Below are 14,141 nucleotides of genomic sequence, written 5' to 3' on the forward strand. Positions count from 1 at the left end.
TTCAGGTTCAGTTGACTCGATACATTTGTATAGGTCTTTATACAGGCCATTTGTGTACACATCTGTGTAACAGTCATTGTTGACAGTGGTAGCAGGGGGTTTGCAACTATTTATGGCATCACTTAGGAGGCTATAGTTTGCTTTGGAGAAACGTTTCATCCTTTTTGGTCTTGAGGTGGTGTCAGATATTGTTAATTTGAATGAGACTGAATTCTGATCTGACCAGGGAGGGCAACACACAGGAGTTAGTCAGAGACCCTCTATGTTGGTGAGTACTAAGTCTAAGACATTCGAGCCCCTTGTGGGGGTGAAGACTATCTTTTACAGAGCACTTAATTAACAAAGTCCAGGAACCTTTGGGTGAGTGTATTTGTGCTCATATATGACTCACAATCGATGGGATGATAGTTGAAATCACACATGACCAAGGTGTTAGGTTGTATAGGGAATGACTCAGGTAGGACAAGTAGGCAGAGTAGTTCTCATGGTTCAGTGTGGGGGACCTATAGCTAACAATGATATGGTTGGGGGTTTTACCTACAGTTAGTTGGACTTGGAGTAGCACTAATGAGTCTACTGTTTGACCAGTCTTGAGGTGTATTTGTCTTTAAAGAAGATGTATACACCTCTACCTTTGGTTCTTTCATGCTCATTTTTATGTCTGAACATATGGAAGGCATTGTAGCCTTGCATGGCCAGGGGGCTCTCTGTGGCCTTGAACCATGTCTCTGTGCCTGGACAGACATGAGCATATTCCAAGGTAAGGAGTGCTTCCAATGAGTGCAGTTTCTGATTTACACTCCTTGCATTAAGCAGAATAACCTTCAGTTTGATTCTAGTGAATTTTTTTACGTCAGCGATTTAGTTATTTTTGACAGTGCCTAAAAACTAAAAAGGCCACTATGGGGAGGCAAATACCTTTGCAATAACTGAAATCCAAGAGGCAGCAGGTGAAGACCATCTCTGCAAAGCAGCATGGTCTGTCGACCATATCTTTCTATGCTGACAGATACTGGATCCCACTGGAATGACAACAGAAGCTAAGCCAATTCTTGAAGTCATTCATGTTTTGTTTATATTGAGGCATCATCTTGGGTGAAGGAGGAATGCTGCATACCGCTAAGGACATATCTGCCTGAGACAGATAATCTAAGATCTCAGTCGTCTCTCTTTGGATTTATGTTAGATTATCGAAGTTCCAAAACTTAAAATTCATACGGCCGAGACTGTATGATCAAGGTTTCAGAACTTTGAACATTAAAAAAAAAAAAATAAAAAAATAAAAAAAAAACATTCTATTTTTAACATTTTTGCAGGGGGCAAGCACACCTGCACCCCTTACACTCCTTGCTAAATAAATATACCAACTCCAAGATCGCACTACATTGCAGAAATAAAATTTCTCATTCTATGCTGTACTGCGATCTCCATTCAAAATGTTTGAAGTTTCAAAACGTCAATAATATAGTCTTTACCAGATGACTTTCAAAGTTTTGAAACGTTGATAATCTGATAGAGACCCCTACCTTCATATAGCGCAGTGAGATGTCTCCAGTCTTTCACTGCAACATGGACTATGACAGAGTCATAACGGTACTTGTTATTGAGAGACTTGAGTGCATGCATAATCTGATGGATCCTGGCACCTGATAGGAAGCTGGCCATGACCTTCTCCTTGTCCAGTCTGGTGAGGGGGACATCTGTGTTTCTCACTATGGAATCACTTATGACCAAGTCATTTGGTTTTGAGGTGTTTTGCCTTAGAGGCTTATTGGCTGAGACACTGTTTTGTGTATTACTATGTGTAATGGATCCTGTTGGGTTTAGTCTGCAGTGTGTGCAATAGGTTTGCGCTTGGGAGGTCTCTGATCTTTAGGTAGGTTTCTTGAGAGTACCTTCACGTATGTGGGTTTATGTGTTGTGAGCGTGTTATATGCAAGAGGTGAAGTGTGTGTGCTGACAACATGTTTGATTTAATTTCTTTAAGCACCTCATCTGAGATGAAATTAATATACTGCACAATGACATTTTTGACACATTTTCTAGTGAAATAATAGCTGACAAGATTGATCAGCTACATGAACATATTAGCCAATATGAGAAACATCTCTCTAGCGCTAAAACTAAAAAAATACATCGAGATTTACATGATTTTGAACTGGGCAATGTGTTCTCCTGGAACAGAGAGAGGAATACACAGGAAACACCTAGACAACAACCAGGAAGTGGGCATGACTACACCAGCAGTGAGCAGAGAGGCACAGCAGTTACAAGCACACTGCATATAGATGCTGAAAACTCCATTTTCAGTGACCTACAGCCTAGTACATCATCTTCAGATGCTGCAACTAGTGTTGGTGCCAGCACTTCTAAGGCTACAGCAAAGACAACAATTAGAAATGATAAGATACTAGTTGTTAAACCAAAGAATACAGCACTGGCCTGTGTTAGTTACATAAACAATGCTAGAGATTCCAGCATTCATGAATGCTCTTCCAAGAATACAAATGGGACGTTTTTTTTAGAAAAACCTTTTCCGATACGAGGGAGGTCGCCCAATTGACCCCAGTATGGCAAGACATGGACACCCCACAGTGTGGACGACCAGAACAAGTTCCTGAAGAGAAGCAAACAGGTTTGATTTTTAATATTTTTTCCATTTCCTTGACTGAAGCACAAAAAACTTTATTGAACAGAGGTTTGAGTTTTGTTCCTGCCCAGAGAGTAGACTTGGTGAATGTGCTAAAAGAACTGAAGCTATTTGGCAGGACACTGACTTTAAAAACTATTTTTCAAGGTGGAGCCAATGAATATAATGTTTTTTAAAAAAACTAGTACTTTTGTTCCTCCCAGTAATTCTGGGATTGATTTATTCATTGATGTGTGTGAAAAACAAATAAGAAGTGTGCTTGGTAATGAAGCTACCAATGTTTTTTATAATTTATCCAAATGTGAACAGCAAGCATTAAATGACTTAAAATGCTTTAAAAGTGTTGAAATACGCCCAGTAGATAAAGGTGGAGGAATTGTTATTTTAGATAGAGACAAATACATTGCAAGTATGTTAGTACATTTAAGTAACACTGATACTTATTGTAAGAGTTCTGCAACTCATGTTAAAGCCATTACAGATAGACTGCAAGTTTTTTTGTTTGATATGTTAATAACAGGCATGATTTCTGAGCCACTTTTTGAATATTTCAATATAGAGTACCCAGTGACTCCAATTATGTATGGTCTACCAAAAGTCCATAAAAACATAGAAAGCCCACCCATGTGACCTATAGTATCTATTCGGGGGTGGGCGACAGAACCACTGTTAATATATGTTGAGAAAAACCTGCATCCTATACTTAAGGAATGTACTACTGTCTTATTGGATACTAAAGATTTTGTGAGAGACCTTAGTGCACATTTGGAGGGTATAGATGACCAATGTTGGCTTGTTACTCTTGATGTAGAGTCCCTTTTCACAGTTATTCCACATTCTTGGTGCATAGACAATGTAAGGGAACTACTTAATAGAAAAGGGATAGAAAATACCAAAATTTGACTTATTTGTACCTTACTTGAGATCATCCTAGAAAATAATATCTTTGTGTTTGGCGACAAGTTTTATATACAGAAGGTTGGCGCGGCTATGGACACTGCTTGTGCCAATAGCTACGCCAACCTAGCACTTGTACAATGGGAAACTGAGAATATTTTGACAGGTAATGTTTTTGCTAAGCCTATTATATGGTACAAATGTTTTGTTGATGATATTTTTCTGTTGTGGCATGATAACGAAGATAATTTGCAGCAATTTCTAAATTTCATTAATACCATTACGCCTTTTTTGAATTTAAGATACAATTACTCAAATAGAGAAATAGAGTTTCTAGATATAAAAGTTACAAGAGATTCACTCAATTATGTTCATACCTCCATGTACAGGAAACCCATTAGAAAGAATAATGTTCTACATAGTAGTATGCATCCTAACTACACTAAAACCAATGTGATCAAAGGACAGATAGTTAGATGCATGAGGCTATATAATGATGATGATAGTTTGTCCCAGGCACTTACCCTGTTAAAACATGAATTTATTGAAAGGGGATATAAAACCAGAGATATAGACAAACAAATTAAAGTGGCTTGGAATGAGAGAAGAGAGAGGTACAAGCCCTATTATGACAGGACGAGAATCAACCAGGATAACCGAAATAATTATGCCACCAGTACCACAGTAACCAGGAACCTATAGAATGATGTATTATGTATTCCATTAACATTTGCAAGTAATATCAGTACAGTCTGTCATATAATTAAAAATAATTGGGGCATATTGTTAAATGTGGATGAACTAGAAGGTGTTATAGGGGCTACACCATCATTTACCTTCAAAAACAACATGTCATTAAAAAGACAGTTGTGCTATAAGAAGTTAGATGGAGACCACTATGCAAGGTCTGATAGGCTAGGTACCTTTCCATGTAGAAGGTGTACAGCCTGCCCCTTCATATTTGGAGTGGGGCAGTATACACACACCCGGCTAGAAAGTTCAGCATTGATACAGGCTTTTATACAGACTGTTATAGTAAGAATGTTGTATACTTTGGTTTCTGTACAAAATGCCCAGCCTACTATGTAGGCAAAACTAATTGGCTACTCAAAGATAGAGTCCTAGAACATGTAAGGGACATTAAAAATAAAAAAGAAACAAGTGCGTTAGCGATGTATGTTATAAAGGAGGGAGCCACACACACCTTCAAGTTTCTAGTGTTACATATCATACAACATAATAAAAGAGGTGGGAACATGAACAACAAGACCGAAGCCTCAGAACAAGAATGGATAATTAGGCTACAGGCTGACAGACCACCTGGACTAAATAGTAAGGTTTCACTGAAACCTTTTCTTAGGAACAGGGTTTTGAAACATTGATTATTATGTCTGGTCACATCTTCTAATATTTTGTACATATATTTTACAGTTTTACCACTATCTAATTTTATAGAGCATGTTTTTACAGTTTTTTACATATATTTTTAGTTCACTATTTATATGATTGATTGTTTATATAGTGTTTGTATAGTGTATGCCTTTAACTTTTATTTATTCAGTCAAGATGCTGTTAACTGATTGGATATGACCTAGATGTATCATTATTTAGACAAGAGCAGCAGTTACTGTAGTGTGTCTGAGGAAGCAGAGAGGACTCTGTGAAAGCGCTCACGTTTTATATTTTTACTATTTTCTATTAAAGTATTGTTTTGCTGTGTGTATTCCAATGAGTTGTTGGCTTTTTTGGAATATTATACTTTTATTGTTGGTTACTTTATCCAGATTCAGGGGATCTGTGTTTGATAATTTAAAAAGTTGGTTGGAAAGACTGTTGAGACATGAAGCTGATGAACAAATGGTTCGGCAGATGTCTAGGTGCGGGTTCTGTAGTTATTGTACACACATTAACACTGGAGAACATTTTTGTTTAAATGGATATTTTTTACACATTCGTGGTAAATATAACTGTAATAGTACTAGTGTTGTGTATGGGGCTTTGTGCCAGAATTGCCCGGCTTTATACATAGGAAAGACCGAGCGGAAACTCAGAACCCGCATTTATGAACACTGTTATGACATTCAAAAGAAAAAAAACTGACAAATAGGTTCATAGGTTTGTTGTTTAGGCACATTCATGAATTCCCAGAACATTATTTTAAATTTATAGTCATGGAACAAATTAAACACAATGAGAGGGGAGGTCCATGGCAACTGAAATTGGAGGAAAAAGAATTATTCTGGATCCTCCGTTTAAAAGCTGTTGGATGGCCTGGATTAAATGAGCTTGCCTCTATTGGTTGTGTCTTAAAATTAAAGGCTTTATTGAGATAATTTTGTTGGTAAGGGCTTTTTTAGATCTTTATTCATATGTTTTTACAAAAATGTATATATTTACATGTGTTGTTTTACATGTATTTTGTATGTATATGCTTTAAACAGGGTTGTAATGTATGGGTTTTATAATGACCATCTCTTTAAATGTTAATTGAGGAACTGATGTCAGACCTGGGGCTTTTTTTAAAAATGGGTTGTGGCTGTTACTTTTTTGTCTGATGAAGTCTTGGTATTATCCAAGACTAAAGCGCTTACAATAAATTGAATTCTATCTGCTTCCCTGCCTTGTTGTATCCTTTTTGTTTTAAAGTGTTTGTTCTTCAGTTTTGTAAGTCTTCTAGAGATATCATTTGTCCATTCGGACCCTCGTGGCCAGACAAAGATATGGCCATGTTGAAAATCAGCCATATCCCTGGCCAACTTTCTTTTCTTAATTATTTGCTGTTTATCATCATAAGCCAAAACGTTTATAAGCATGTTATCAATCTCCGCCCAGTAAGTAGAGCCAGATAACCTACAATACAAGTCTGCCTGTGCTTTTTTTCCAGTTTGTTACAGAGTTCTTTCTCTTGTGGAGAAAAACAATTTGTTGAGAAGGTGAATATAATTAATGCTTAATTCAATATTAAGCATCTGCCAATGTTTTAATAATTCAGGGTATGCATTACCATAGGTGGGCTTGCGGAGGACCCACAACCCCCTGGGAACCACCTTATGATAAATGCAAGCTTCCATAGGCAACCTTTGCCACTGCATTCTCTTTAATTTATATAAATCATTCTGAAAGTCTCTCAGAAATTGCTTAAACATACCCTAGTCAGTAGGTTCTTCTACAGCAATCTCATTAGTAAAGGAACAGCCCAAAAGCAGATTACTATCAAAATTCAATAGTTGTTTAAAACGTTGTTGGTTACTCACATCCAAATTAGGCCAATAGCCCAGTTCAATATCAGCTTGTTAAGACATGTGCTGCTCAGACACACAAAGAACTAATGTTGTTGTTGTTGTGCGTTTCAGCTTTTCCCGGTTAGGGGTCGCCACAGCGGAACTCCGGTCTGCTAATGATTGGTAGTTGATTTTTACGTGCTGAGTTACCAGCCCTGATGCACAACCTCACAACCTCCAATGAAGGTACGCCCATTCACGCATGTCTCCACGCAGAAGACACTCTAGCTGAGAATCGAACTGAACAGCGTCTTACTGTGAGGCGACAACGCTACCGCAGCACCACCACCGAAGGTGTCCAAGAAAGCCAAAGGTTATCCAGTAAGAAATAAAATTTGATAGTGCAGCAAACAAACCAGGCATCCAGCAAGGCTGCAAGGTACAAAATCTTTAATATACATGATTAGCGGTTTCACACAAGTTGTGCTTCATCAGATCCACAAAATAAAATAATAAAAAAAATTAAATAATAAAACACATGCATCAATTAACCAATAGCCTTTAACAATCAATTACTGATGTATACTTCATTTTTTAAGAATTGGTTTTAAAGGTACAGAGGCATTGAGGCCAGGCAGTTTATCTGCCTGCAATTTTACAATCCATCTAGTCTCTTCATTTTCAAGTCTATTATTAAAATCACCATGTCTTTTGTTGAAATATAACAATTGTAACACTATAAAATCAAAACTTTGATCAGTAAATTTTACAATCTATCTAGTCTCTGCAGTTTCAAGTCTATTATTAAAATCACCATGTCTTTTGTTGAAATATAACAATTGTAACATATAAAACCAAAACTATGATCAGTAAAACCAGAAATATGTTTAGCTAGGATGTTGAGCATATTTTTATGTCTAATTTCACCCATATGCTGAAGACTTTCTGATGACAAAATAAAATCTATAGTAGGTGATAAACCTAGCTATGTCTTTAAAAATAATTTGTCCCTCAAGAGACAACTATGTTACAAATCTACAGTTAGACCTGCATTGTTCTCCGAATGGAAGGGCACTTATCCTTGCAGGAGCTGCAAAGCCTGTTGTCATATTTCAACCAGGGTTGACTTTCAGCACCCAATTCATGATATTTTGTTTAAACCTGATTTTTATGCTAATTCTAAGTCCCATGGACTGATATATCTGGCTAGATGTACGTATTGCACTTCATTTTATGTGCGGAAAACTGTTAGGATGCTCAAGGAGTGAATTCTTCAGCATATGGGTGACATTAGATGTAAAAATATGCTCAATGCCCTAGCTAAACATATTTCTGTTTTTACTGATCATAGTTTTGATTTTATAGTGTTACAATTGATATATTTCAACAAAAGACATGGGGATTTTAATAATTGACTTGAAACTGCATTGACTAGATGGATTGTAAAATTGCAGGCAGATAAACTGCCTGGCCTCAATGCCTCTGTACCTTTAAAACCAATTATTAAAAAACAAAGTATCCATCAGTAATTGGTTGTTAAAGGCTATCGGTTAATCAATGTACGTGTTTTATTATTTAATTTTTTTATTATTTTATTTTGTGGATCTGATGAAACACAGCTTGTGCGAAACCGCTAATCCTGTATATTAAAGATTTTGTACCTTCCAGCCTTGGTGGATGCCTGGTTTGTTTGAGGGAGTTGTGGTGGCAAACTTTCTTTAATGCTTCATCTTGGCCTGGCTTAAATGATGTTATTCGTATTAGTAGTGTGTTAAAGATGAAAGCAGGCAAGAAATAACATTTTGGAATTTATAGTTGTAAATTATAGGTTTATATTATAAAATATTTCACAAGATGAGTGATATTCACTTAACTGAATTTAATTTATCTTAATTGATTAATTGTCATGTGATTTGCAGGGGTATATATACTTGATGGTGTTTTAATTTACATGGTCTGAAGAAGTCTGTATTATGGATGAAAGCGCTTATTGTCTGGTGGTATTGTTTTATAATAAAAAACTATAAAATTTTTGTGGTTGCCAAGGAGTTTTTACATCTGTGTTTCCACATTTATTGGTTTATTATATAGCTGCATCAAATTAAACACTAATTTCTCAACTGTAGTAAGAATGTATGAATGCATTAGTCTGAAGGCCAAAACAACAGTTCACTATTACAGAGTAGTCTTAGGTTGTGCCTTCAAAATCCACACTTCCCAAATATACAATACTGTTAAGTTTGCATCGCTATTGCAATGTAATGTCAGAGCTCTAAAGCAGTGGCATCAGTGGGGTGCTATAAACTGTAATTAATATAATTGGAACACGCATATGTGTAATATATGCACTTATCAAAGATTGCTTGCTGCAATCTGTGGTGTACTGCGCATGTGTTAAGATCTGGGTAGTCTTAACAGTTAAAAAGGTATTTGCTAGGAGTTGGTAGTCTTAAAAGCAAAGGTAACAGAATAGAGTCAAATAATTGTATCAATGCTTTGCATGTCACATATGAAGTTATTAATGTTCTCCCATTTTTTCCTCTTATCCCAACCCTTTTCTCTCTCTCTCTTTTTTAATTTTTATTTTTTTGTTTTTTCCCACAGCATAGCAGGGTAGGCCTGTCCCACAGGATCCTCCTGACCCCATTCCACCAACTACAGCACTGCTGCCCAACATCTGCTGTGTGACCTGGTAGAACCTCCTCTGTTGTCCCAGCACTACCTGGCCCCTCAGGTAGTTCTGCCCCACAAGATAGGCCAGTGGTGCCCTCCAGGAGCAGTGGCAGAGGTTGTGAGTTTATCACCCACGATGAACTGCCAGGGTTGGTACGTAGGACTGTGCACCACACAGTTGGTGCACACCTACTCTGGATGGAGACACTGCTTTCCCTCATTGTATTAAATAAAACAAGGAGATGCAGACTTCAGATTCTGCAGCCATCTGTGCAGTGAGGTGACAGTGATTACAGTCCAGTGGGTGATTACTTCATTCTCACTGTCACCCAACTAGATGTCTATGGGTTCGTGATGTTCCCACACTCACCCAAACCATAGTGTTCACCCACCTCTTGTGTCCTTCACTATCCCTGCCTCTTGTCTTGTTTTCCCTGTCTGTCTGCAATTGTTTTCTCACCTGCCCAACTTACCTCACACAGACATTTCTCCATCCCTTTCTCTACACTCCTCTCTCTCTCTCTCTCTCTCTAAAAAAAAAAAAACAAAATTGTGTCATACATGCACTCTATTTTTTCACACATGTCTTGATGATGCACTTGACTCGATCCAATTCTCTGTACAACTAATTGTGTTGTAGTCACCCCTCTCTCTGGAGGTGACAGTTCAAACTCAGCAAATATTTTGCACATATATTAATGTTTTATTCTTTAAGAAATAGATGGCTATGGTTCTTTCCTACACCGTTCCAGCACATTCCTGTCTTCCTTTCACTTTGTTCTTCCCCCAGCTTGCTCCCCATTTCACCACTCTCCTAACTTTCTCATTTCTTTTCTTTAAAGCATAATTGTGCGATGGTGCAAAGCATTGATACAATTATTTGACTCTATTCTGTTACCTTTACTTTTAACATTAAAAACTCCTAACAAATTTCTTCATTACTTTTAAGACTATCAAGTTCATAACAGAGACACACTATAGTACAGATTGCAGCCACCAGTCCTTGATGTGTGCATATATTGCACATATGCACGTTCCAATTATACTGATTACAGATTACAGAAAGTCATTTGTGCCACTGGTATAGAGGTATGAAGTTACTTTACAATAATGAAAACTAACAGTATTGTAAATTTGGGAAGTGTGGTTTTTGAACCCACAACCGATGTCTATGCTGAAATACTCTGCTGTTGTTTTGTCCTACAGAGTACTGTATGCATTCTTTCCTTTTACAGTTTAGAGATGCATGCTCAATGTTATTTGAGAATTTGACACCTTTGCTTTGTGCTACAGACTAAGGCATGCATAGTTTATTTTTGAGTTGAGATATGCATCCTTAATTTGATACAACTGTATTAAATACCAAGTAAGTGGTTCTTAACTTTTAATGCTACTAAATTACTATACAAATTATTATTATTATTAAAATACTGTTTAGACAGTACTGTTCTGATGCATGCATACCACATGCTTCTCGCATCCTTAACAAATGTATGGGATGGGACCTGACATTCAAGGCTTGCTCCATAGCAGATGTGGAAAAACAGAACAGAACAGAACACAATTATGAATGTCAGTCTTGACTATATTCAGCTTTTAACTCTTACAATTACTCACTGAAATTGATACTTACACATCTGTGGGGTGTCCCTTGTATTAAATTCCCCAATCCAATGGTCAAGGGTATCCCACTTCCTTCTCTGGAGGTCATCAAAGTGATGTCTGCATTGCTCACTGGTGCAGGGGATACCTGTAGCACTTGTCAAAGCCCTGGCAATACTATTTCAGCCTTCAGACTTGTATTCTGAGCCGGAATAGTCCCACTGCAACAACCAGAGTCTATGCTCCTTAACTAGGAGTCCAGAAAAAACTTTGGACTACTGGACACCCCACCTCTGCAGCCAAAAGCAGACACCCTCACCACCAACTCCTGATATGCCCACCATAGCTCAAGCTCAATGTACAATGTGCATTTCCTGCCAACTGCATTTTATATGCTGATGTTTTCCCACCTATTGCCCATCTTATGTTTAATGAGAGTATGCACATTTTGGGTTTGCAACACTTGAAAACATTGAGCATCACTTAGCATCACACAAACATGGTAGGCGAGGGTGTGCACTGCTGGGCTCCATGTTTACATGATGTTAAGTGATGTGCAATTGTGGCAAGCACTGCAATTTCAAGATTATTTGGTATATAGGCACAGGTATAAAAGTGGTAGTTAAATGAACCATGTCTACGGTTCTCCTACACTTACAGCTATTACCACAAGGTTGAGAAAATAGTTGTGTATGTTGCACTTCATTGCTATAATCTGTAATCTCACAACAGTAAAACAAAATTTGCACACCCTGTATTAGAACTCTGGACCATCTGCACTCCACAACTGCACTTAACATCTGCTGCCACGGGATTAGTGATATGATATGCTCTATTTTATGAGTTATTATGAAGTTCTCACTGTTAATTGCAGTGCAATGCTGCTTACCAAGTTTGCACTACAGCCGATATTATTAATTGAATATATCCTGTTTGTGTTTGTGGCTGTCTGGGTCTTGTCTGCAACTTTTGTGTTCCATTCCTCCAGTTTATGCACTGCTGAGCTTTATACAAACCAAGTGAGCACAGCTAAATATGTTTGTGCTATGCTGTACATTGCACAAAGACTAAAAAAAAAACAACAAACAAAAGGGAGACTGTCCAGATGTTTACAGAATGTCCAGCTGTTTGCATCACATTTTTTATTGCTGTTCCTTGTAAGATGTGTGGATTACTGGGAAATCACTGAAGACTGAAGTCAACAGAAGTACCTCACAAAGAGGAATATTGGCCTCAAACAAATGCCCTACAATGACCGCTTCAAAAAACTCCAGCTTTACTCCGTAGCATATCGCCTACTCTGAGGTGATCTCTGCCTAACATATAAAGCTATATCAAACCCAGAGCTGTTGGACATGCTACACCTAAAGAAATCCCAATCCCTCCGAGCTACACACTCTAGGGACCTAAACCTTGTCATCACAATAAAGAGGACATGCTGGAGGGATAGATTCCTGTCCCAGAGACTTCCCATACTCTGGAACAGGCTACCCATCTATGTCAAGCAAAGTTCTTCATTGGCACTGTTCAAGCAAAATCTTGATGAGTGGATGGGAAATAGGAAATACACCCCGGGGATCACTTCTGTGTCTCTGCTCGACAGTGGTACAGGAAAATAACTTTCTTGGGTGGCATAAGCCAGGGAACCTTGTTGGCTAGGCTTACGTAGACCCTTGGACCGATAGCCTAGTACCTACCTATGAACCTATGAACCTATATACATTTCAGTTTTCTACATCATATCCTTCAGAAAATGCACGTAACACAAATTATATTATTCTACCTACTTTCTACGGTTATCAGAGTAATATAGTAAATCTGTCCCTATTTTTTGGCCCTTTGTCCCCCCCCCAATTAGTTTAGTGTTTGTCCAGATTTTTTGCACTAAAAGGTTGGGTGGTATGATCCACATTCAGTCTTATGTTTTACAGCCAGCAACGCTGGTGCAAGTTGCAAAACCTTGCTTACGCTCACCATGCATAATTAATATTCATGACACAATGCTGTGCAATGCCAAGCGATGAGCAGTACTGCGTATGCAAAAGCACTCAGTGTAGGCTCTGCATGGAACCTACACGGAGTTTATTAAATCCCACAGGTATTGTATCCATGATTTGTTGGCATACTGATAAAATTATTGGTTATGGAAGGGTATAGTATATGTTCTTTAATAGTCATCAGCTGATGTATATGGCCTTTTTTATCTCATGCATTTCTGTACAAGAAAATGCCTCTTTCTATTGTATTACAATATGCCTGAAGTTTGCTTAACAGTACGGAGTTAACTAAGATGTCATGCTGTGAAATGAACTACAAAAGAAGGTTGTGTGGAGGCAAATATCAGATATAAACTCAATCTCCATCTGCAGGATTGTGTTAAAGCTACTGACTCACAAAAATAAAAAGTGTATTTTGTATTTCAGTACAGATTTCCCTGTTTAGAAACTCAGCAGATTATCATGTGTAAGTTGACCAATTATAATTCATTTCTAATAAGCAAAGAAAAGTTTCAGCATTCAGCAATGATTTATATAATTTAAAAAGTTTTCAGAGACATACTACTGCATCAAGTGTACATGGGTATACCATCAGATGGTGAACATTTCACAGCAAGTATACAGACCTGTCATTAGAACATCCTAAATGCATTCTGCACACGGAGCAAGAGATACCTTAACAACTCATGTAAACATGAGGACTTGCTTTCCTTTATTCTTCTTTCTTTGCCAAATTCAGAATGAGAGGCTACATTTGAAAATTCTGCAGTCAAATTTCTTAGATTTAAGCATTTATATTTTGACTAAAGAACTCATCCCTAACAAAGAGTGATTTTTTTCCTGAAAATGCACAAATCTGCAAGCAGAAGATTGAAAATGGATATTTCTTTGGAATTAATTTTAATATGACTCCTCCTGAACAAGACCACTCCTATCCCTCATGGGCATTAGAGTTACACCTCTTTTACATAGTATAATCCCCTCTGAAGTTGGCATTGCACAAAGAGTTGGAAAATACTCTGATGACTTCAGAATACAACTATTTACCTTTTTTTCCTTTGGCAACTTCCAAATGAGTACACTATATTTTGAAACATGGAC

General features: G+C 37.5%; 1 protein-coding gene across 1 annotated transcript in view; it reads right to left on the minus strand.

The window, feature by feature from the left end:
• LOC122802059 (neuroendocrine convertase 2-like) overlaps window positions 1-14,141 on the minus strand; it is a 509,583-nt gene that overhangs the window by 356,196 nt on the left and 139,246 nt on the right. The window lies entirely within an intron of this gene.

Source organism: Protopterus annectens, chromosome 5.part0, assembly GCF_019279795.1.
Source record: "Protopterus annectens isolate FY-2018-M chromosome 5.part0, PAN1.0, whole genome shotgun sequence".
Lineage (NCBI taxonomy): Eukaryota > Metazoa > Chordata > Ceratodontiformes > Protopteridae > Protopterus > Protopterus annectens.